The sequence below is a fragment of the Saimiri boliviensis genome, chromosome 7 (assembly GCF_048565385.1).
Source record: "Saimiri boliviensis isolate mSaiBol1 chromosome 7, mSaiBol1.pri, whole genome shotgun sequence".
Lineage (NCBI taxonomy): Eukaryota > Metazoa > Chordata > Mammalia > Primates > Cebidae > Saimiri > Saimiri boliviensis.
The window spans coordinates 63,627,023-63,648,963 of record NC_133455.1 but is presented as its reverse complement, the minus strand read 5'-3'; the positions used below and the strand labels follow the sequence as shown (position 1 = coordinate 63,648,963).

At 42.9% G+C, this 21,941-nt stretch overlaps 1 protein-coding gene and 2 pseudogenes across 2 annotated transcripts in view; 2 read left to right on the top strand and 1 right to left on the bottom strand.

The window, feature by feature from the left end:
* KANSL2 (KAT8 regulatory NSL complex subunit 2) overlaps positions 1–21,941 on the top strand; it is a 67,309-nt gene that overhangs the window by 44,205 nt on the left and 1,163 nt on the right. For both annotated transcript variants that reach the window (XM_074402580.1, XM_074402579.1), the window contains exons 11-13: positions 2,848–2,959; positions 4,353–9,918; positions 12,063–12,209. The gene's annotated coding sequence lies outside the window, so the exon portion shown is untranslated. The remainder of the gene's footprint in view (positions 1–2,847; positions 2,960–4,352; positions 9,919–12,062; positions 12,210–21,941) is intronic.
* Positions 5,636–7,685, bottom strand: LOC104651373 (olfactory receptor 11A1-like; annotated as a pseudogene).
* On the top strand, positions 19,972–20,794 carry LOC101030201 (V-type proton ATPase 16 kDa proteolipid subunit c-like; annotated as a pseudogene).

Below are 21,941 nucleotides of genomic sequence, written 5' to 3'. Positions count from 1 at the left end.
GAAACCCCGTCTCTACTAAAAATACAAAACATTAGCTGGGCATGGTGGCACGTGCCTGTAATCCCAGCTACTCAGGAGGTTGAGGTAGGAGAATTGCCTGAACCCAGGAGGCGGAGGTTGCAGTGAGCTGAGATCGCACCATTGCACTCCAGCCTGGGTAATAAGAGTGAAACTCCTTCTAAAAAAAAAAAAAGAATCTTGCTAATTATTAAGGAGGGTTAGGGTTTGTGGTGGGAGAGTAAAGAGGACTCTGGAGAAGTACTGGAGTGAGAAAGACTATTTGTTAGTGTCTTTGCTGTGTCAGAAACCACCCCAAAACTCAGTGGCTTACAACAGCATTTATTTTCTTGCTCCTGGGTCTAGTGGATTGCTGGTGGGTTGGGGTGGGGAGGAGACTCTACTTCAGGAGCCAGAATTTGGGTTGAGATCAGATCTGTTCCAGATGTTTCACTGTGGGATGTGGGTAGATGGAAAGTGCAGCTCTCTTCTGGCAATCACAGAAGCACAAGAGGCCAAATGACACTAGGCAAGCACGTTTTTCATTTCTACTTGTGTCTTATCTGCTAACATTTCATTGGCTAAAAGCAGGTTGCATGGCCAAATTCAACCTTGATGTAATGGGGAAATAATTACTCTGTCCAATATGTGGTCTGGAAGATCACATGAAGCAGGCAAGGAATTGGGAATAATAATTCATTCTATCAAAGGAAGACACAGGATTTTTTTTTTTTTTTTTTTTTTTTTGAGACAGTCTTGCTCTGTTGCCCAGACTGGAGTGCAGTGCCACACTCTTGGTTCACTGCAACTTCCACCTCCTGAATTAAAGCTATTCTTGTGCCTCAGACTCCTGAATGTTAGGGACAAGCTGTACAAGCTGACCCCTTCTGCCCACTCTGATTGCTCTGCAGCTGCATTTCTGAACCCCTACCTAGGTGCCACATCAAGGCTGCCAGACATGCTACAATTAAGCAAAGCCTGATTACAGCCATCTGGGCATTTCAGGGGAGGACAGGGAAAACATATGTTGGTTATCCATACTTATAAATTCCTGTTTGACACATATCTGTAAAAAAATTTGTTTTTTCTCTTTTTTTAAAAAGACTGTCGTCACAAAAGTCACAGGATAATGTATTGTAGGTCTGTTACAAGTCAACAGACTATCTCTGTACCTGTTACAAGCGAATAGATGACCTTAGTCCTGAAACTCCCTTATGCCCCTTTCACCCTATATAAACCCCTGGTTTTGTAAGTCCAGGGCTGCCTCCTCTGCTTTCTTGCCTGACTTCTGGTCTATTCTCCTTTCTCTTGGCTACCCTTACACTGAGTAGCTGTGATTACAGGCGTGCACCACCACACCCAGCTAATTTTTGTATTTTTAGTAGAGACAGGGTTTCACCATGTTGGCCAGGCTGGTCTCAAACTCCTGACCTCAAGTGATCCACCTGTCTAGGGCCTCCCAAAGTGCTAGGATTGCAGGTGTGAGCCACCACACCTGGCCACCACCTTGCTTCTTTTAAATGGTTGATAGTAGTATCCAATGGAGATATTTTGTGTATCTCTATTGCCAAATCATGCCATGGATTACCAGTGCTCTCATTACTACTGAACATAGAGTCATTAGCATCTTTAGGTCAAAACAAATTTGATTAGGTATGATTGTAAGTGGAATCATACATTATGACTGACTTTTGTGACTGACTTCACTTGGATTAATGTTTTCAATGTTCATCCATATGTCAGAATTTCCTTCCTTTTTATTTATTTATTTTTCTATTTTGAGGCAGGATCTTGCTCTGTCACCCAGGCTGGAGTGCAGTGGCATGATCATAGCTTGCTGCAACCTTGACCTGTTAGGCTTAAGAGGTCTTTCCAGGTCAGCCTCCCAAGTAGCTGGCACTAATGGTGTGCACCACTACAACAGGATAATTTTTTTTTTTTTTTTTTTTTTTGGTACAGATGGCTTCTTACTTTACAGTCTAGGCTGGTCTCAAACTCCTGGGCTCAAGTGATCCTCTCACCTTGGTCTTTCAAAGTGCTGGGATTATAGGCATGAGCCACTGCACCCAGCTTTGCTTCCTTCCCCCCCGCCAAGAGGTATTTACTATCTACCTTCCTTTTTAAGGCTGTATAATATTCCATTATACATATACATCACACTTTAGTACCCATTTATCTGTCAATGGACATTTGGGTTACTTCCACATATTGGCTCTTCAGATTAATGCTACTATAAGCATGGGTGTACAATTAACTGTTTTGTTTTTTGTTTTGAGACAAGGTCTTACTCTGCTGCCCAGGCTGGAGTGCAGTGGCATGATCTTGGCTCACTGCAGTGTCCTCATCCTGGGTTCAAGGGAACCTCCTGCCACAGCCTCCTGAGTAGCTGGGAGTACAGGCACTTGCCACCATGCTGGCTAGTTTTTATATTTTTTGTAGAGATAGGGTTTTGCAATGTTGTCTAGGCTGGTCTGGAACTCCTGAGTTCAAGCCATCTGCCCAAAGTGCTGGGATTATAGGCGTGAGCCACTGCACCTGGCCAAATATCTGTTAAAGACCCTGCTTTCAATCCTTTTGGATATATATCCAGAAATGGAATTATTGGATCGTATGGACATTCCATTGTTAATATCTGAGGGATTGCCATACTGTTTTTCCCTAGTGGTATCACCATTTTACATTCCTACTATCAATGTACAAGGGTTCCAATTTCTCCATACCCTTGCCAACATTTGTTATGTTATTCCTTTAATGTTGTTGGTTTTCATTGCCAGAAGTTTGTTTAGAAATTTTGCATTTATGTTCATGAATAATGATTGATCTGTAGTTTCTCTTTTATTTTTTTTTGAGATGGAGTCTTACTCTGTCACCCATGCTGGAGTGCCATGGCACCATCTTAGCTCACTGCAACCTCCATCTCCTGAGTTGAAGTGATCCTCCTGCCTTAGACTCTCGATTACAGGTTGGGATTACAGGTGCCCGCCACCATGCCTAGCTTTTTTTTTTTTTTTTTGTAGTTTTAGCAGAAACGGGGTTTCACGATTATTGCCAGGCTGGTCTTGAACTCCTGACCTCAAGTGATCCACCTACCTCAGCCTCCCAAAGTGTTGAGATTACAGGCATGAACCACTGCACCTGGCTGAAGTTTTGTTTGTTTCTTTCTTTTTGAGATGGAATCTCACTTTGTTGCCAGGCTGGAGTGCAGTGGCGTAATCTCAGTGCACTGCAACCTCTGCCTATGGGTTCAAGAGATTCTCCTGCCTCAGCCTCCTGAGTAGCTGGGACTACAGGTGCACACCACCATGCCCAGCTAATTTTTGTATTTTTTAAAAGTAGAGATGGGGTTTCACCATGTTGGTCAGGATGGTCTCGATCTGTTGACCTCATGATCTGCCCGCCTTGGCCTCCCAACATGCTGGGATTACAGGCATGAGCCACTGAGCCTGGCCATGCAGTTTATTTTCTAACAGTATCTTTATCTGGGTTTGGCATGGTAGTAATGCTGGTTTCTTAGAATTATTGCCTCTTCTCCAATTTTTGAAGAAGTTCCTGTAGAATTGGTATTTTTTCTTTATTAATGTTTGGTAAAATTCCCCAGTGAAGCCATCTGGGCCTGGAGCTATTTTTGGAAAGGTTTTTTTTTTTTTTTTTTTTTTTTGAGACGGAGTTTCGCTCTTGTTACCCAGGCTGGAGTGCAATGGCATGATCTCAGCTCACCGCAACCTCCGCCTCCTGGGTTCAGGCAATTCTCCTGTCTCAGTCTCCTGAGTAGCTGGGATTACAGGCACGCGCCACCATGCCCAGCTAATTTTTTGTATTTTTAGTAGAGACGGGGTTTCAGCATGTTGACGGGGATGGTCTCGATCTCTTGACTTCATGATCTACCCGCCTTGGCCTCCCAAAATACTGGGATTACAGGCTTTAGCCACCGCACCCGGCCTGGAAAGGTTTTTAACAGTTTCAATTTCTTCAGTAGCTAGAATACTAGGTTATCTATTCCTTTTTTGAGGTTTGGTAATTTGTGTCTTTCTAGAAATTGTCTATTACATCTAAGTTGTGATATTTATAATCATAAAGTTGTTTATAATATTCCTTTTTTTTTTTAAATATAGAATGAGGACTGGGACTAGGGTGAGGCAAGTGAGACAGCGGTGGTGCAAAACTTAAGGAGGCACTCACTCTTAGGGTTGTGCAAAGTGACCCCTTTAATTTTACCTCCTAAGTGTCTTGCTCACCTTACCCTTGTCCTGTTCTGGTAATCTGCATTGTGTTTCAGTGTAGATATTGGTAGCTTGTGTCTTCTTTTTTCCCCTTGTTAGTCTGACTAAAGTTCTTTGTTTTGTTCTGTTGCCCAGGCTGGAGTGCAGTGGCACTGTCATGGCTCACAGCAGCCTCAATCACCTGGGTTCAGGCAGTCCTCCTCCTTCACCCTTCTGTGTAGCTGGGACAACAGGTGTGTGCCATCATACTCAAATAATCTTTTAATTTTCACTAGAGAGAAGGTCTCGCTTTGTTGTCTAGGCTGGTCTTGAACTCCTAGCCTCAAGCTGTCTTCCAGCCTTGGCCTCTCAAAGTGCTGGGATTACAGGCATGAGCCACTGCACCTGGCCTAAAGTTCTATTAAATGTATTGATCTTATTAAAGTAACAGCATTTAAAAAATTATTATTATACTTTTAAGTTCTGAGATACATATGCAGAACGTACAGGTTTGTTACATAGGTATACATGTCACATGGTGATTTGCTGCACCCGTCAGCCCGTCATCTACATTAGGTATTTCTCCTAAGACTATCCCTCCCCTAGCCCCCACCCCAGCTTTTGTTTTTATTAATATTGTTTTCTATTGTTTTTCTGTTTTCTAATTCAGTGATTTCCACTTTGATTCTTCTTTTTTTTAAATTTTACTCATAGATAGTAGAACACTTCACTTGGATCCACTTTGATTCTTCCTTTCTTCTGCCTACTTTGAGTTTTCATTTATTCTTTTCCTTTTTTTTTTTTTTTTTTTTGATATGGAGTCTCATTCTGTCACCCAGGCTGGAGTGCAGAGTGCAATGGCACAATCCCAGCTCATTGCAACCTCTGCCTCCCAGGTTCAAGCGATTCTCCTGCCTCAGCCTCCCAAGTAGCTGGGATTATAGGCATGCACCACCATGCCTGGCTACTTTTTGTATTTTTGGTGGAAATGAGTTTCACCACGTTGGCCAGGCCAGTCTCGAACCTCAAGTGATCCACCTCCCTGGGCCTCCCGAAGTGTTGGGATTACAGGCATAAGCCACTTCACCTGGACTATTATCCCATTTTATAAAAGAGTTGACCGTCGACAGATTTTGGTGTGGTGGGAGTGGTGTCAGGAGCTAATCCTCCATGGATACTGAGAGACAACTGTATGAATTCATTAATTTTTCAACTAATATTTATGGAATGTCTATAGTGTTTAAGCTCTCAACTAGGCAGGAGATTTTGATCTCTACCCAATTGCAACTGGAAAATACAGTTACCTCATTTTGTTAGACATCCACTTTCAGTCTTACAGTCTCCATCTTTTTATTGTGATGGTCTCTAGTCCATCAGACTTTGAGGAAGGGCTAAGGTGAAATCAATCCAGGAAGAAGTCAGAAGTTGTCTTGTCCCCCTCAGTGAGTGTGTCCTGGAATAAGCTGTCCCCTCAGCCTAGGCAGAGCCCCCTTCACCTCTTGGTTTTTGAGGCTGTGGATGATGGAGTTGACCGTGGGAATGAATGCCATGTATAGGACAGAGAAGACCTTTCAAAGCAAGGGGAACTTGTGATCTGTTGGGGCCACATAGACCAGGATGGGGGTGCCATAAAATACCCCAACTATGCTGCCGTGGGAGGAACAGGTGAAGAAGGCTTTCTGCCTCTCATGACTTAATGGTATTTGCAGTACAGGCCTCAGAATAAAGGCATAGGATGCCACCATCAGTAGGAAGGTAGCCAGTGTCAGGAAGCCTGAGGTGCTGACTTCAGCCCCCCACGTGACTCCCCACAGAATGGCCCTACTATTGGGGCAAAGTCACAGGAATAGTGGTCAGTCTCTCTGCTGCCAGGACAGAGGTGCTGCCAGGGCCAGAGTGAAGGCAGAGGAGAAAAAGCCACTGAGCCAAGCACCAGTGGCCAGGCAACTACAAAACCAGGTGCTCATCAGGACAGGATAGTGAAAAGGGCATCAGATGGCCAAGCAACAGTCATAGGACATGGCAGAGAGTAGGAGGCACTCAGCTGCAGCCAGCAAGGAGAACACGTAGAACTGGGCCAGATAGCTGACTAGTGAGATGACTTCCCTCCCCTCCAGAAAACTCTGCAACGGCTGCAGTATGATGTTGGAGGAATAGCCAATCTCCAGCTGGGAGGAGTGGCAGAGGAAGAAGCACATTGCTGTGTGGAGTGTCCGACTAGAAGCCATAGCCAGCACGATGAGGGCATTGCCCCCGATTGTCACTGCATAGATGACCAGGAAGAGAGTGAAGGGAAGGAAGCCCAGGTGTTGCAGCTCCCCGAAGCCCACTAGGATCAGCCAGGTAGTCTGGTTCCCACTGTCACCACTGGACTGCTGCTTCTTCCAGCTCTGATCTCACGAGAAGAGAGGAAGGTAGTTAATATTATCTAAGATCCTATTATGGGCACACTCCATGCTTGGCTTATTCATTTATTCATCACAGCATGCATTGGAGACAGGCCTTATTGTCTCCCAGCTGTGGAAGAGAAACAGATCTGGTTTGTTCAAGTCAATTATTCATTGTCATTATGATGGAGTCATGATGTGAAACCAGGTTTGCCTGACTCTAAGGCTCCTGAATGGTCCTACTGTTCTATAGTGCTTTCTCAACCTGTTCCACCACCTTTCTTTTTTTGTGTTTTTTTTTTTTTTTTTGAGATAGGGTCTTACCCAGATTAGAGTGCAGTGGTGCAGTCACAGCTCACTGCAGCCTCGACTTCCTGGGCTCAAGCCATTCTCCCACCTCAGCCTCCCAAGTAGCTGGGACTATAAACACATGCCACCATGCTTGGCTACTTTAAAAACTCTTTTTTAAAAAAAAATAGAAGGTCGAGTGTGGTGGCTTATGCCCATAATCCCAGCACTTTGGGAGGCTGAGGTGGGTGGATCACAAGGTCAAGAGATCAAGACCATCCTGGCCAACATGGTGAAACCTCGTCTCTACTAAAAATATAAAAATTAGGTGGGCATGGTGGCATGTATCTATAGTCCCAGCTACTCAGGAGGCTGAGTCAGGAGAATCGCTTGAACCCAGGAGGTGGAGGTTGCAGTGAGCCGAAATCATACCACTGTACTCCAGCCTGGAGACAGAGTGAGACTGTGTCTCAAAAAACAAATAAACAAAAACAAACAAATAGAAATGAAGTCTCATGCTGTCTACGCTGGTCTCAAATTTCTGGGCTCAAGTGATCCTCTCAAAGTTCTGGGATTATAGGCATGAGTCACGGGACCCAGCCCCAAATCCTTTTTAAGTGATAGAAATGTCAAAATTAGAGAGCAGCATAACATTCTTCCCATCGGCAGGGAGCTATTTACCTGGCAGTCCTGGCTGGGCACCAACAGGAGGACCACAAGTGGTGAACTGTGGAAGGGTGGGAGGTGCTCCCATCACCTGCAGGGGAGTTTGTCCTACTCTGAAGTCAGCCACATCCCTGAGGCTGCCACGCATCTCAGACTATTTTTTCTTTCCAAAAAAGCGTGACTTGGAAATCCAGATGAGCAATCTATAGTCTCTATTCAGTAAGATATGCAACACAGAAAGGTCTGAATTAACCCAGATCCCACTCCTCTGGGAAACCACTCTTTCTCCTTGGACAGGTGGCATGGTGACCCTTGGTAAAGCCATTTCCAAACTTTGCCCAATCTCTGATCAGTTTGTTGGAATCTGGAAACACTCTGTTTTTCTTGGTTCTCCTGCCTTGTATTTTCCATACAGATCAAATGCTCAGTTTATTTTAACTAACTGTGGGTTCTTTAGAAACTTCTATTCTGATATAGGTTTCCTTCTCTCAATTATTGCAGCACTACTTTCACACCAAACGCATAAGAGGGCCTTGTGGAATGAATAAATGAATTCCAACAGCAAATTGCCATGAAAAACTTGCAGCATCTGACAGTTAATGCTGGAGTCAGACAAAGAGACATTTAAGTGACCACTAAAAGAGAGGAGGAATCATTGGTCATCCCCTATAGTTGAGGGAATATTGGAAGCTTGAGATGGAATCATGAATAAGAATGGATACAGAAGTCGCCGGGTGCGGTGGCTCAAGCCTGTAATCCCAGCACTTTGGGAGGCCGAGGCAGGTGGATCACGAGGTCGAGAGATCGAGACCATCCTGGTCAACATGGTGAAACCCCGTCTCTACTAAAAATACAAAAAATTAGCTGGGCATGGTGGCGCGTGCCTGTAATCCCAGCTACTCAGGAGGCTGAGGCAGAATTGCCTGAACCCAGGAGGCGGAGGTTGCGGTGAGCCGAGATCATGCCATTGCACTCCAGCCTGGGTAACAAGAGCGAAACTCCGTCTCAAAAAAAAAAAAAAAAAAAAAAAAGAATGGATACGGAAGTCAAAAAATGTGTGTGTGTGTGTGTGTGTGTGTGTGTGTGTGTGTGTGAGGAGGAAGAAACCAGAAAGCTCAATGTGATAGAGAGTTTTCTCACTTTTGAAATTAAGAAAGATGACATCTCACATTAGCAGATGGCAATAAGAGCAGAGGGTTTTTGTGTTTCTGGCCTGATTCTATCTTTCCTCTGGCTTTGGGCTTACATCATGCAGACCCACATTCAGTTATATGGGGATACAGACACAGAACAAACAATGTTTTCATATGTATTTGTACATATTCTGTCCTCTATATACTAATGATTTCTTAAAGAGCCAAGGAGTGACTTGAATTGAGAGTGAAATAGGATTCTGGATTTAGCAGAGAGATTTAACAAAGGAAGAAACTAATGAAACTAACCAAATCAACCAACTAGTCAACTGACCTGAAACTTCTCAAGTCCACTCTGAGCCAATGCTTATGATTACAAAGTTAGAAGCATTGCCCTTGCTGACCAGGGAATTTTACTTTGGTCCCTGGTAAAATTCGCAAATAGATGCCTTATAGACTAGCTGGAAGTCCCGTAAGGGATCACCAGGATCTTTGTAATGCTGATCCTAATATAAAACCTCATATAATGTCTTTTACTGACAGTATTAATACTTTAACAATTAGGAGAAAGGAGCAGAGAAAGGGCATATTAATCTTAGTAAAGATTCACAGAAAGGATGATGACTGTGTGGTTAGAGATAATGCTTTTAGTTTGATTACCATACACCAAAATTATTCATTAATGACTAAAAAGCTGAAGAAATCTGTCTACTGAAAAGGAGAAGGTGTAGATCTTATCTTCATCACCTATTTTTAGCAATAACTTCAATAGACATAGTAAGTATACATGGCACGTCAAATTTCAGATGATATGAAACAGAGGGAAAGTCAATATTATATGTGACAATTGTAATTCAAAATAATCTTGCCTTTGGAATGCCAAACTAAAAACAAGATGGAATTTAACAGAGGCACATATAAACTCTGCATGTAAATTTTAACAACCGGTTACACAAGTGTAGGAAGGGTAAGACCCAATTTAGTAGTCATTTATGTGAAAATAATTTAGGCTTGTTGTTGACTATCATGAATCAGGGCTTGAAAACTGAAATATAAGGGATGTATGAAGAATGTAGGGATGTTGAATCTGGAAAAGGCAAAATGAATGGAAGAATATGATAACTGTTTTCAAATATTCAAGAGACTCTTAATAAAGAAGAGAGATTATATTTAGTCTACAGAACAAGGACCAAGGGTGTGGTGGCGCTGGAAAAGCCATGACTACTCATCTGTGCTGGCTTCCTAGAGGTGATTTTTAAGGCACTAACTATTGTTATTTGCTGCATTTTTGGGGGTGGTGGGTATGAAAATAAGATAAGGCTCAGGGGACAGGGTCAGTGTGGGTGAAATGGAATTTCTCCCTAAAACCTCCAGAAGTTTGTTGGCAAATATGGGCCTCATCCACAGGAACCTCCCGGAGCAAACATAAGACATTTAAAAAATATGATAAGCTCTCTTCCATATGTTTAGGTTGGGTCACTGGTGGTCCTCTCTGTAGGCAGAGAGTAGTGTTGACCCAGATGAACTCCAGATACTGAGGCTCATTGGAGACGGGGGCGGACCTGCTTTGGGCTAGGAGTCAACTTCTCTCCTGGGCATCTTTACCCCTAGACTGAATTCTGCCAGCTGACAGCTCTGCAGACTTTCTGTGAGCCCTTCAGGGTAAACTAGTTGTAAATATACTTACAGACGACTACATGAACTAGTATTCTCAATAAGGCTGTTAGCTAAATCCAGTAAGATGTTGGACAATATGTAATAAAAATAAAGTTTGGCTTTGGAATAACTGATCATCCTGAGCCATCCTTCATGAAGGTAATTAGAAAACCAAGCCAATTGTCTTTCAAGACTGGTCTTAGATCATGATGAAAAACGTATGTCAACAATATATACACATTATAATAACTCTGCTGTTAAAAATTTTTTCTAGCTTTTTATATGCACTTTTTATATAGCTGTAATTATTATCTTATGTACAATTTGAATCCTGATGTTTTACCTAGTATTTTATTATAAGCATGTTATATATCCCACATTAAAAATAGTGATATAGGGCCGGGCGCGGTGGCTCAAGCCTGTAATCCCAGCACTTTGGGAGGCCGAGGCGGGTGGATCATGAGGTTGAGAGATCGAGACCATCCTGGTCAACATGGTGAAACCCCGTCTCTACTAAAAATACAAAAAATTAGCTGGGCATGGTGGCGTGTGCCTGTAATCCCAGTTACTCAGGAGGCTGAGGCAGGAGAATTGCCTGAACCCAGGAGGCGGAGGTTGCGGTGAGCCGAGATCATGCCATTGCACTCCAGCCTGGGTAAGAAGAGCGAAACTCCGTCTCAAAAAACAAACAAACAAACAAACAAACAAAAAATAGTGATATAATAATCATTATGTAGCTCTAGCAGAATTTGCCTAACCATTTTTTTCATGGAATCTTTGGGTTGGGAGTGACTGTAAACTATATATAGGCCAATATTTCACTAAAAGAGGAGGTTATTTGTTCTCCTTATATATATTTTAACTTAAAAGAAGACAGTATCTTTTTAGGGCATCTCAGTGTTTCAACAGATTAAAAATTTAAAAACATTTGTTCGTTTTAACATTATTTGGGCAATGAATCATAGTTGCATACATTTACGGGATACAATTTAATGATATATGTATAAATGTGGCAGAATTAAATCAAGCTAATTAACATATCCATCACTTCACTTACCTATCTTCTTTTTATGGTGGGACATTTGACATTTACATCATATTTTTATTATTATTATTGACCATATTCACCCCACTGTTGCAATAGATCCCAAGACTTACTCTTCCTACCTGAAACTTTGTACCCTTTGATCAACAATTCCCACCCCTCTCCCCAAACTCTGGTAACCATCCTTCTATTCTACTTCTATGAGATCAACTTTATTAGATTTTACATATAAATGAGATCATGAAATAGTTGTCTTTTTGTGCCTGGCTTATTTCACTTAGCATAATGTCCTACAGATTCATCCATGTTGTTGCAAATGATAGGGTGTTCACCACTTTTTTTTTTTTTTAATTCTTCTTGGCAGGCTGAAAACACCCACTTTTAAAGCTGAAGATTATTCTATTATGTATATATGTTACATTTTCTTTATTCATTCATCTGTTGATGGACCCTTAGGTTGTTCTCACATCTTGACTATTGTGAATAATGTTGCTATGAACAGAACACAGCTATTCCTTTGACATATTTGTTTAGGTTCCTTTGGATATATATGCAGAAGCGGGACTAATGGGTGTATGGTAATTCTATTTTTAATTTTTTGAGGAAACTCCATATCATTTTTCATAATGGGTTTACTAATTTACATTTCCACCATCGATGTATAAGAGTTCTCTTTTTGGAATGCTTCCAGATCCCAAGGACACTCACATCATCATCAGCTGGATGATCGCACAGACTGTCATTGCCATTGCTCAGTTGACTTCCTATCCGTTTGACACTATTTGCTGCCACGGGATGATGCAGTTGGGGCACAAAGGAACTGACATCATGTACACAGGTACGCTTGACTGCTGGAGGAAGACTGCTTGTGATGAAGGAGGCAAAGCTTTCTTCATAGTCTAGCGTTCTCAGAGGCATGGGTGGTGCTTTTGTGCTTGTCTTGTATGATGAAATCAAGAAGTACACATAAGTTATTTCCTAGAAATTCCCCCTCTGTGAACAGGCATGTTGCATTGTATAGTGTATCTTGAGCATTCTTGACAGACTCTGGCTGTCAATTTATCAGTGGCAACTATTTACTGGTTGAAAATGGGAAGCAATAATATTTGTCTGACCAGTGTTCTCATAAAGCCATTTCCATGATGATGATGAGATGAGACTCAATTATATTTTTTATTTCAGTCACTCCTGATAACAAATTTAGAGAAATAAAAAATCTAGGGCCAGGAGTGGTGGCTCAAGCCTGTAATCCCAGCATTTTGGGAGGCCGAGGTGAGCAGATCACAAGGTTAAGAGATCGAGACCATCCTGGCCAACATGGTGAAACCCCATCTCTACTAAAAATACAAAAAATTAGTTGGGTGTGGTGGCATGCACCTGTAGTCCCAGATACGTGGGAGGCTAAGGCGGGAGAATTGCTTGAACCCAGGAGGCGGAGTTTGCAGTGAGCCGAGATCACGCCACTGCACTCCAGCCTGGTGCCTGGCGACAGAGGAAGACTCTGTCTCAAAAAAAAAAAAAATCTTGAGAAAAATAATTCCCTTTTCTCCACATCCTCTCCAACACTTGTTATCTTTCATCTTTTTGAAGTCATTCTAACAAGTATGAAGCAATATCTCATTGTGATTTTTAATTGCATTTCCGTCATAATTAGTGATGCTGAGCAGTTTTTCATGTATTTATTGGTCATTTATATGACTTTTGAGGAACGTCTGTTCAGGTCCTTTGCCCATTTTTTAATTGGGTTAACTTATAAATAAACATTATAAATAACTTATAAATAAACACACATTACGCTTTATTGGATGATCAAGACATAGGATCTGCCTGCAGATTAACTATGGTACAGTATGGAGTATGTGATGACTACTACAAAAGAGCTGTATCATTTATTGATAAGGATTAAGGGAAGTTAATGGAGAGAGTGGAATATACACTAGAATTTAAAACATAGTAAAGGTTTTAGAAAGTTAAAAATGAGGGTGTCTTCAGCTTCCACCCATGGAGGAATGACTGGTACCAGTCTAGTTCTTCTGATGTAAACAACTACAAAATGGACAACATATAAAATATCTGTTTTCAGCTATTGGGAAACATATAGCACAGAACTATAATCCCTAAGAGAAGGGAAGTAGTTGAGGTGGGCCCTCATCACGTTAGTTTTTCTGTCTTGACACACTATTCAGACCTGGACTCTGGGAGGGGTAAGTTGAGAAGACAGAGATCAGAGTTTGGAGAGGCAGAGATTGTTTGAATTTGTAGGGCAGAAGAGGAGGGAGGTAGAGTGAGAAAGTATTTCAGAAACCTATGTAGAAATCTCATGAGACTTTGGTTGAATATTACTAGGAGATGTAAGTTAAGTAACTGATAGAACTCATACAGAATGGGATATGTTAGAGTTCCAACCATCCAGGTTGGAGAGATCTCATTGAAAACTGGGGGCATTCAGCAGATACCTCAGAAAGGTATAAATATAATTAGGTCTAGGTATAAATCAGTCCAAGAATAAAAGCTAATCTAACCTGTTTAACAAAACTAAAAACAAAGCTTGAAATTAGTAAGCTGAACCTTAAGTATCTAAACTGTCTACTAGAACAAGGCCAAAACTCTTTTTTTTTTTTTTTTTGAGACGGAGTTTCGCTCTTGTTGCCCAGGCTGGAGTGCAATGGCGCATTCTCGGCTCACCGCAACCTCCGCCTCCTGGGTTCAAGCAATTCTCCTGTCTCAGCCTCCCAAGTAGCTGGGATTACAGGCATGTGCCACCATGTCCGGCTAATTTTTTTTTGTATTTTTAGTAGAGACGGGGTTTCACCATGTTGGCCAAGATGGTGTCGATCTCTTGACCTTGTGATCCACCCTCCTCGGCCTCCCAAAGTGCTGGGATTACAGGCGTGAGCCACCGCGTCCGGCCTGGCCAAAACTCTTTAAAGAAGACAACAAAAGGCTGGGCATGGTGGCTCATGCCGGTAATCCCAGCACTTTGAGAGGCTGAGGTGCATGGATCACTTAAGTTCAGGCATTCAAGACCAGCCTGGCCAAGATGGTGAAACCTCGTCTCTAAACAATAACAACAACAACAACAAAAAGAAAACAAAATCTAAAATCCAGACACCCAACAACAGAATATCCATAATGTCCAGCATCTAATAAAACAATTAGTAGAAATACAAAGAAGCAGATAAATGACCACTAATCAGAGAAAAATAATAAAGGACATCAGCAAGATGGCAGAATAAAAAATCTCAGATCCTCTCTTCCATGAGAACATGAACTTAACAATATATAAACCTGCCTGAAAAATCCAGAAACCAGTTAATGGGTTCTTGCACCCTAGTTGAGTGTGAAGCCAACCCCATCAAAGCCTAGCAGGAAAATTTGTGGCATTCACTCATAAGAGCCCTTCCCTCTGGCATGGCATGATATAATCTGGAAGAAACCTCCAACTCTCGACTTCTTTCTGCTAAGGCAAAGGAGTGAAATGTAAATCCAACATTCTGACTTTTGGAGGTGCTACTGAGGGAGCTGCCTAAATTTAAGCACTGACCTGAAAGGGGCTCAGGTTAGTGCTGGTTAAGAAAGGTGATCAAGGTGGTTTGGTCCGGCACCAGAGTCTGCAGTACCATAGACAAGCACTAGGTGGAACTCCAGTACTACAGCTTTCTACAGCACCCGACAAGCAGCGGTATTGCAGACAGACACAAGAGCTCCTGAGTAGAAACTGGCAAATGTTTGATCACGCTGGCCAGGCTGGTCTCCAACTCCTGACCTCGTGATCCAAAAAAAAAAAAAAAAAAGAAACTGGCAAATGTGAAGCAAATGTACATATCCATCATCTCATGCAGTTACTCATGGTTTTTGTGTTTGTGGCAAGGGCAGCTAAAATCTACTCATTTAGCTTGAATCCCGTAGAGAGTACAATTTTATTACCTATAATCCTCGTGTTGTACATTTGATCTGTAGGCTTGTTCATTCTACATATCTACCACTTTGCATTCTCTGATATACATCTCCTCATTTCCTACTCACCCCTACCCCTGGTAATGAGTGTTTTGTTCTGTAAGAAATGGACTTTAACTATAAATATGAACGTGAGACTATGCCATGAAAATGATTATTACAAGAAAGCTGTACTTGTCAAGGAGGTGATTAAAGTAAAACAACAACAATAACAAAGAAAGCTGTAGTGGTTGTATTAATGTAAGACAAAATAGAGTTCCAAGCAAGACATTTTCTAGGAATAAATAAGGATTTGCATAATGATAACAAGTTGAATTCATCAAGAAGGCAGAACAATCTGAAATGTGCATGGACTCAATAACAGAGCTTCAAAATGAAGGCAATGAGGGAAAAACTGATAGAGCTGAAATGATTACAGTTGGGTATTTCAACATTCTTCTCTCAACCATTATGTGATGAATAGTCAGAAAATCAGTATGTATGTAGAAAACTTACAAAACATTATCAACCAACTTGATGTGATTGACATTTATAGTACATTTCATAAATAACAGCAAGAAACACATTCTCACCAAAATAGCCCATATGCTGGGCTATAAAACAAGACAATACATTTCAAAGAATTGGTATAAAGCTGAATATTTTCTATTACTACAAGGGAAGTAAATTAGAAATAAACAACAATAAAATATCTATAATTTAAGCAACATTTATATTATAATTTTTTTTTTTTTGAGATAAAGTTTCACTCTTGTTGCCCAGGTTAGAGTGCAATGGCATAATCTTGGCTCACTGCAACCTCCCCCTCCTGGGTTCAAGTGATTCTCCTGCCTCAGCCTCCCGAGTAGCTGAGATTACAGGTGTCCGCCACCATGCCCGGCTAATTTTTGTATAGTTAGTAGAGACAGGGTTTCATTATGTTGACCAGGCTGGTCTTGAACTCCTGACTTCGTGTAATCCACCCACCTTGGCATCCCAAATTGATCACAGTCCTGAGCCACCGCACCCAGCCATTATTATGATTTTTTAAGAGACAAGAGTCTCACTCTGTTGCCCAGGCTGGAGTGCAGTGGTGTGATCGTAGCTCACTGTAACCTCAAACTCCTGGCCTCAAAAATCCTCCTGTCTCAGCCTCCTGAATGGCTGGGACTAGAGACAGGTACCACTATACCTGGATAATTTAATTTATTATTTTTTTGTGTGTGTGGAGACAAGGTCTTGCTATATTGCCTAGGCTGGTCTCAAACTCCTGGCCCCAAACAATTCTCCTGCCTTGGCCCCCGCAAAGTGCTGGGATTACAGGCATGAGCCACTGTGCCTGGCATGCAACGTATGTTTAAATAACCCATGGGTAAAGGAAGAAATCACAAGGGAAATTAGAAAATATTTTGAAATAAGTGATAATAGGCCGGGCGCGGTGGCTCAAGCCTGTAATCCCAGCACTTTGGGAGGCCGAGGAGAGTGGATCACGAGGTCAAGAGATGGAGACCATCCTGGTCAACATGGTGAAACCCCGTCTCTACTAAAAATATAAAAAATTAGCTGGGCATGGTGGCGCGTGCCTGTAATCCCACCTACTCAGGAGGCTGAGACAGGAGAATTGCCTGAACCCAGGAGGCAGAGGTTGCGGTGAGCCGAGATTGCGCCATTGCACTCCAGCCTGGGTAACAAGAGCGAAACTCCGTCTCAAAAAAAAAAAGAAAAAAAAAAGAAATAAGTGATAATAATTGCATAACATATCAACAATTGTGAGATGCAGCTAAGTCAGTACTTAGAAGAAACTTTGTCTTTAAATGCTTACGTTAGAAAGATAAATATTTAAAACCAATAATTTAAGCTTCTACTTTAAGAAGCTAGATCAAGAAGAGAAAGATAAACTAAGAGTAAATAGAACAAAGAAAAGAATAAAGAATGGAAATCAATGAATATAAAGGAGAAAACCCAATAATACAAAAATCAGTTTTCAAAAATTTGAGACAGGATATTTTTCTGTCATTCAGGCTGGAATGCAGTGGTGTAAGCATGGCTCACTGCAGCCTCAACCTCTTGGGGTCAGGAGATCTTCCCACCTCAGTCTTCCAGGTAGCTGGGACTGCAGGCGTACACCACCATGCCTGGCTAATTATTTTTATTTTTTGTAGAGTCAGGGTTTCTCTGTGTTGCCCAGGCTGGTCTTGGACTTCTGGGCTCAAGTGATCTGGCCTCCAAAAGTGCTGGGATTACAGGCAAAAAATTAGCTCTTTGAAAAAAATCAATACAATTGATAAATTGACTTAAAATTGTCTTTAAAAAAACCCAAACACAAATTATCAATACCAAAAAATAAAAGAGGTGGCATCACTATAAACCCTACAGACATTACAATAATTAAAAGGCAATATTATGAACAAACTTATGCCCATACACTTGAAAATTTAAATAAAATTTTAAAATTACTTGAAAGATGCTAATGACCAGAACTGACACAAGAATTAATACAAATCTGAATAACCCTGTATATATATAAGAAATTAAATTCATAATTGCTGTAGTTTGGTAGACTCAGCCATTCCAGTCTGCTGGTTTTGGAGACTATAAAGTCTGGATAAGGAAAGGTCCCCCACAATGCAACAGAGCCACCTTGCCAGACTGTGGTCAGACTACTACTTCTTCCTCTTCTTCTTCTTTTTTTTTTTTTTTTTGAGATGGAGTTTTGCTCTTATTGCCTAGGCTGGAGTGCAGTGGTACCATCTTGCTTCACTACAACCTCCCCTCCTGGGTTCAAGTGATTGTCTTGCCTCAGCATCCTGAGTAGCTGAGATTACAGGCACCCACCACCACTCCCGGCTAATTTTTTGTATTTTTAGTAGAGATTGGGTTTCACCATGTTGGCCAGGCTGGCCTCAAACTCCTGACTTCAGGTGATCCACCCGCCTTGGCTTCCCAAAATGCTGCGATTACAGATGTGAACCACTCGCTTGGCCCTTTGGCTGCTTCTTTAAGCAGGACCCCAATCCATTCTTCCTCACTGGGTGGAACCTCCCTGCAGGGGTTCACACTCCAGCCAGGGTTCTACAGAACAAGCTCTGATCTCTTCCTGGGATAGGGCCCCTAGGGGGAGGTGCAGCTGCCATCTTTGTGGTTTGATTGACCCAGTCTGTTCAGCCTGCTGGCTTCAGAGAATACAAACAGTCCAGACAAGGAAGGGCAGCACACCTGCTCTACCAAAAAGCAGTCAGATTGCTTCTGATCCCATTCCTCCTGACTGGGTGAGCCCTCCCAACAGGGGTCTCCAGGCACCTCCTACCAGAATATTTGGGCCAGCAGCAGGTCAGTAAGCACCTGGGACGAAGTTTCCAGGGGAAGAAACTGGCTGTCATCTTTGCTGTTTTACAGCCCTTACTGGTGATACCTCTAAGTACAGGAAAACACAAGGCAACTAGGGTCTGGAGTGGATCTCCAGCAAACCACAGCAGCCTGACTGTTCAGAGAAAAACAAACAGAAAAAACTAATCAAAACAAAGAGACAAGGTACCACAATCTCTGGGACACAGCTAAAGCAGTTGAAGAGGGAAATTTATAGCACTAAATGCCCACATCAAAAACTAGAAAGACATCAAATTAGCAACATAGCAAGTCAACTAAAAGAATTAGAGAACCAGCCGGGCGCGGTGGCTCAAGCCTGTAATCCCAGCACTTTGGGAGGCCGAGGCGGGTGGATCACGAGGTCAAGAGATGGAGACCATCCTGGTCAACATGGTGAAACCCCGTCTCTACTAAAAATACAAAAAAAATTAGCTGGGCATGGTGGCGCGTGCCTGTAATCCCAGCTACTCAGGAGGCTGAGACAGGAGAATTGGCTGAACCCAGGAGGCGGAGGTTGCGGTGAGCCGAGATTGCGCCATTGCACTCCAGCCTGGGTAACAAGAGCGAAACTCTGTCTCAAAAAAAAAAAAAAAAAAAAAAAAAAAAGAATTAGAGAACCAAGAGCAAACAAATCCCAGAGCTAGTAGAAGACAAGAAATAACAAAGATAAGAGGTGAACTGAAGGATGAGAACTGAACTGATACAAAAAATCCTTTAAAACATCAATGAATCCAGGAGCTGGTTTTTTGAAAACAATTATTAAAATAGATAGACTGCTAACTAGTCTAATAAAGAAGGAAAGAGAGATGATTCAAATAAGCACAATCAGAAGTGTTAAGGGAGTTATCAGCACCGACCCTACAGAAATACAAACAACCATCAGAGAATACTGTAAACACTACGATGCACATAAAATAGAAAATCTAGGCCACTTGCGCTCATGCCTGTAATCCCAGCACTCTGGGTAGCCGAGGTGGGTGGATCACCTGAGGTCAGGAGTTGTGCTGGTGCGCAGGCCCTTCACTGCATAGGTGACAGAGCAAGGCCCTGTCTAAACAAACTAACTAAACTAAGAAAATCTAGAAGAAATGGATAAATTTCTCGATATGTGCACCCTCATGAGATGAACCAGGAAGAAATTGGATCTGTGAATAGACCAGTAATGAGGTCTAAAATTGAGGCAGTAATAAATAGCCTACCAACCAAAAAAAAAAAAACAACAACAACCCAGGACCAGACAAATTCACAGCTGAATTCTACCAGAGGTTTAAAGAAGAGCTAGTACCATTTCTATTGAAACGATCGCAAAAAATTGAAAAGGAGGCCTTCCCCACTGCCCGCCTGCTCGCATTGGCTCCTTGCTGGCCCTCGCCGTTGCTTCCGCCACTGCCCGCAGAGCTCGCCCCCTCACCACCCGCAGACATGTCTGAGTCAAAGAACAGCTTCGTTTTTCGCCGTCATGGGCGCCTCGGCCACCATGGTCTTCTGCGCCCTGGGTGCCGCCTGTGGCACGGCCAAGAGTGGTACCGGCATTGTGGCCATGTCTGTCATGTGGCCGGAGCTGATCATGAAGTCCATCATCCCAGTTGTCATGGCTGGCATCATCGCCATCTATGGCCTGGTGGTGGCAGTCCTCATCGCCAACTCCCTGAATGATGACATCAGCCTCTACAGGAGCTTCCTCCAGCTGGGTGCTGGCCTGAGCGTGGGCCTGAGTGGCTTGGCAGTTGGCTTTGCCATCGGCATTGCGGGGGACCCGGCGTGCGGGGCACCGCCCAGCAGCCCCGACTATTCGTGGGCATGATCCTGATCCTCACCTTTGCCGAGGTGCTCGGCCTCTATGGGCTCATCATCGCCCTCATCCTCTCCACAAAGTAGCCCCTCTACAAACCCATCAGCCACAGAACATTATGTAAAGACCACCCCTCCCCATTCCAGAACGAACAGCCTGACACACACGCACCGGGCCGCCGTCCCCAGTAGTTGGTCTTGTACATGCACGGTGTCCTGGTGCCCATCGTCTGTTGCCCCGGATGTGGAAAAAAAAAAATTGAAAAGGAGTGACTCCTCTCTAACTTATTTAATGAGGCCAGCATCATTCTGATGCCAAAACGTGGCAGAGATACAACAAATAAACAAAACCCAAAACCTCAGGCCAATATCCTTCATGAATATCAGTGCAAAAGTCTTCAGTAAAATACTGACAAACTGAATCCAGCAGCCACATCAAAAAGGTTATCCACCATGATCAAGTTGGCTTCATTCCTGGCATGCAAGTTTGGTTTGACATACACAAATCAATAAATACGATTCGTTGCATGAATGGAACTAAAGACAAAAACCACATGATTATCTCAATAGATGCAGAAAAGGTCTTTGATAAAATTTAACATCCCTGAAAAGAAGGCAAATGTTGATCGCCAGGGAAATGGGGAGAAGCCCTTGAAGGATTTCAGAGACCTTTGCAGCAGCCCCTCCCATTAGAGGTTGGGAACCCTATGAGAGAGGAATGGTTTCATGGGCCAGGCCCAGGGTCCCACTGCCCTGAGCAACCTTGGGATACTGCTCCCTCCATTCCAGCCACTCCAGCTCCAGCCATGGCTCAAAGGGGCCCAGGTATAGCTCAGCCAGCTGCATCAGAGGCTGCAAGCTGTAAGCCTTGGCAACTACCATATGATGTTAAGCCCGCAGGTGCAAATAGTGCAAGTTGAGGCTTGGAAGCTTCTGCCTAGATTAGAGGATGTATGGAAAGGCCTGGATATCCAGGCAGAAGCCTGCTTCAGGGTCAGAGCCTTTGTGGAGAACCTCTGCTAGGGCAGTGCAGAGGAGAAATAGTTGGGTTGGAGTCCCCACATAGAGTCTGGGACACCAGCTACTGGAGCTGTGAGAAGAGGGCCACCATACTCCCAACTCCAGAACTGCAGATCCTTTGGCAGCTTGCACCCTCAGCCTGGAAGAGCCATAGGCACCCAATGCCAGCCCATGAGAGCAGATGTGGGGGCTGACCCCTGTAAAGCCACAGGGGCGAAGCTGCCCAAGGCCTTGGGAGCTCCCCCTTTGTACCAGTGTGCCTTGTATGTGAGACATGGAGTCAAAAGAGATTATTTTGGAGCTTTAAGATTTAATGACTGCCCTGCTGAGTTTCAGACTTGCATAGGGCCTGTAGCCCCTTTCTTTTGGAGTTCTCTCTTTTGAAATGGGAGTATTTACCCAATGCCTGCATCCCCATTGTATCTTGGAAGTAACTAACTTATTTTTTATTTTACAG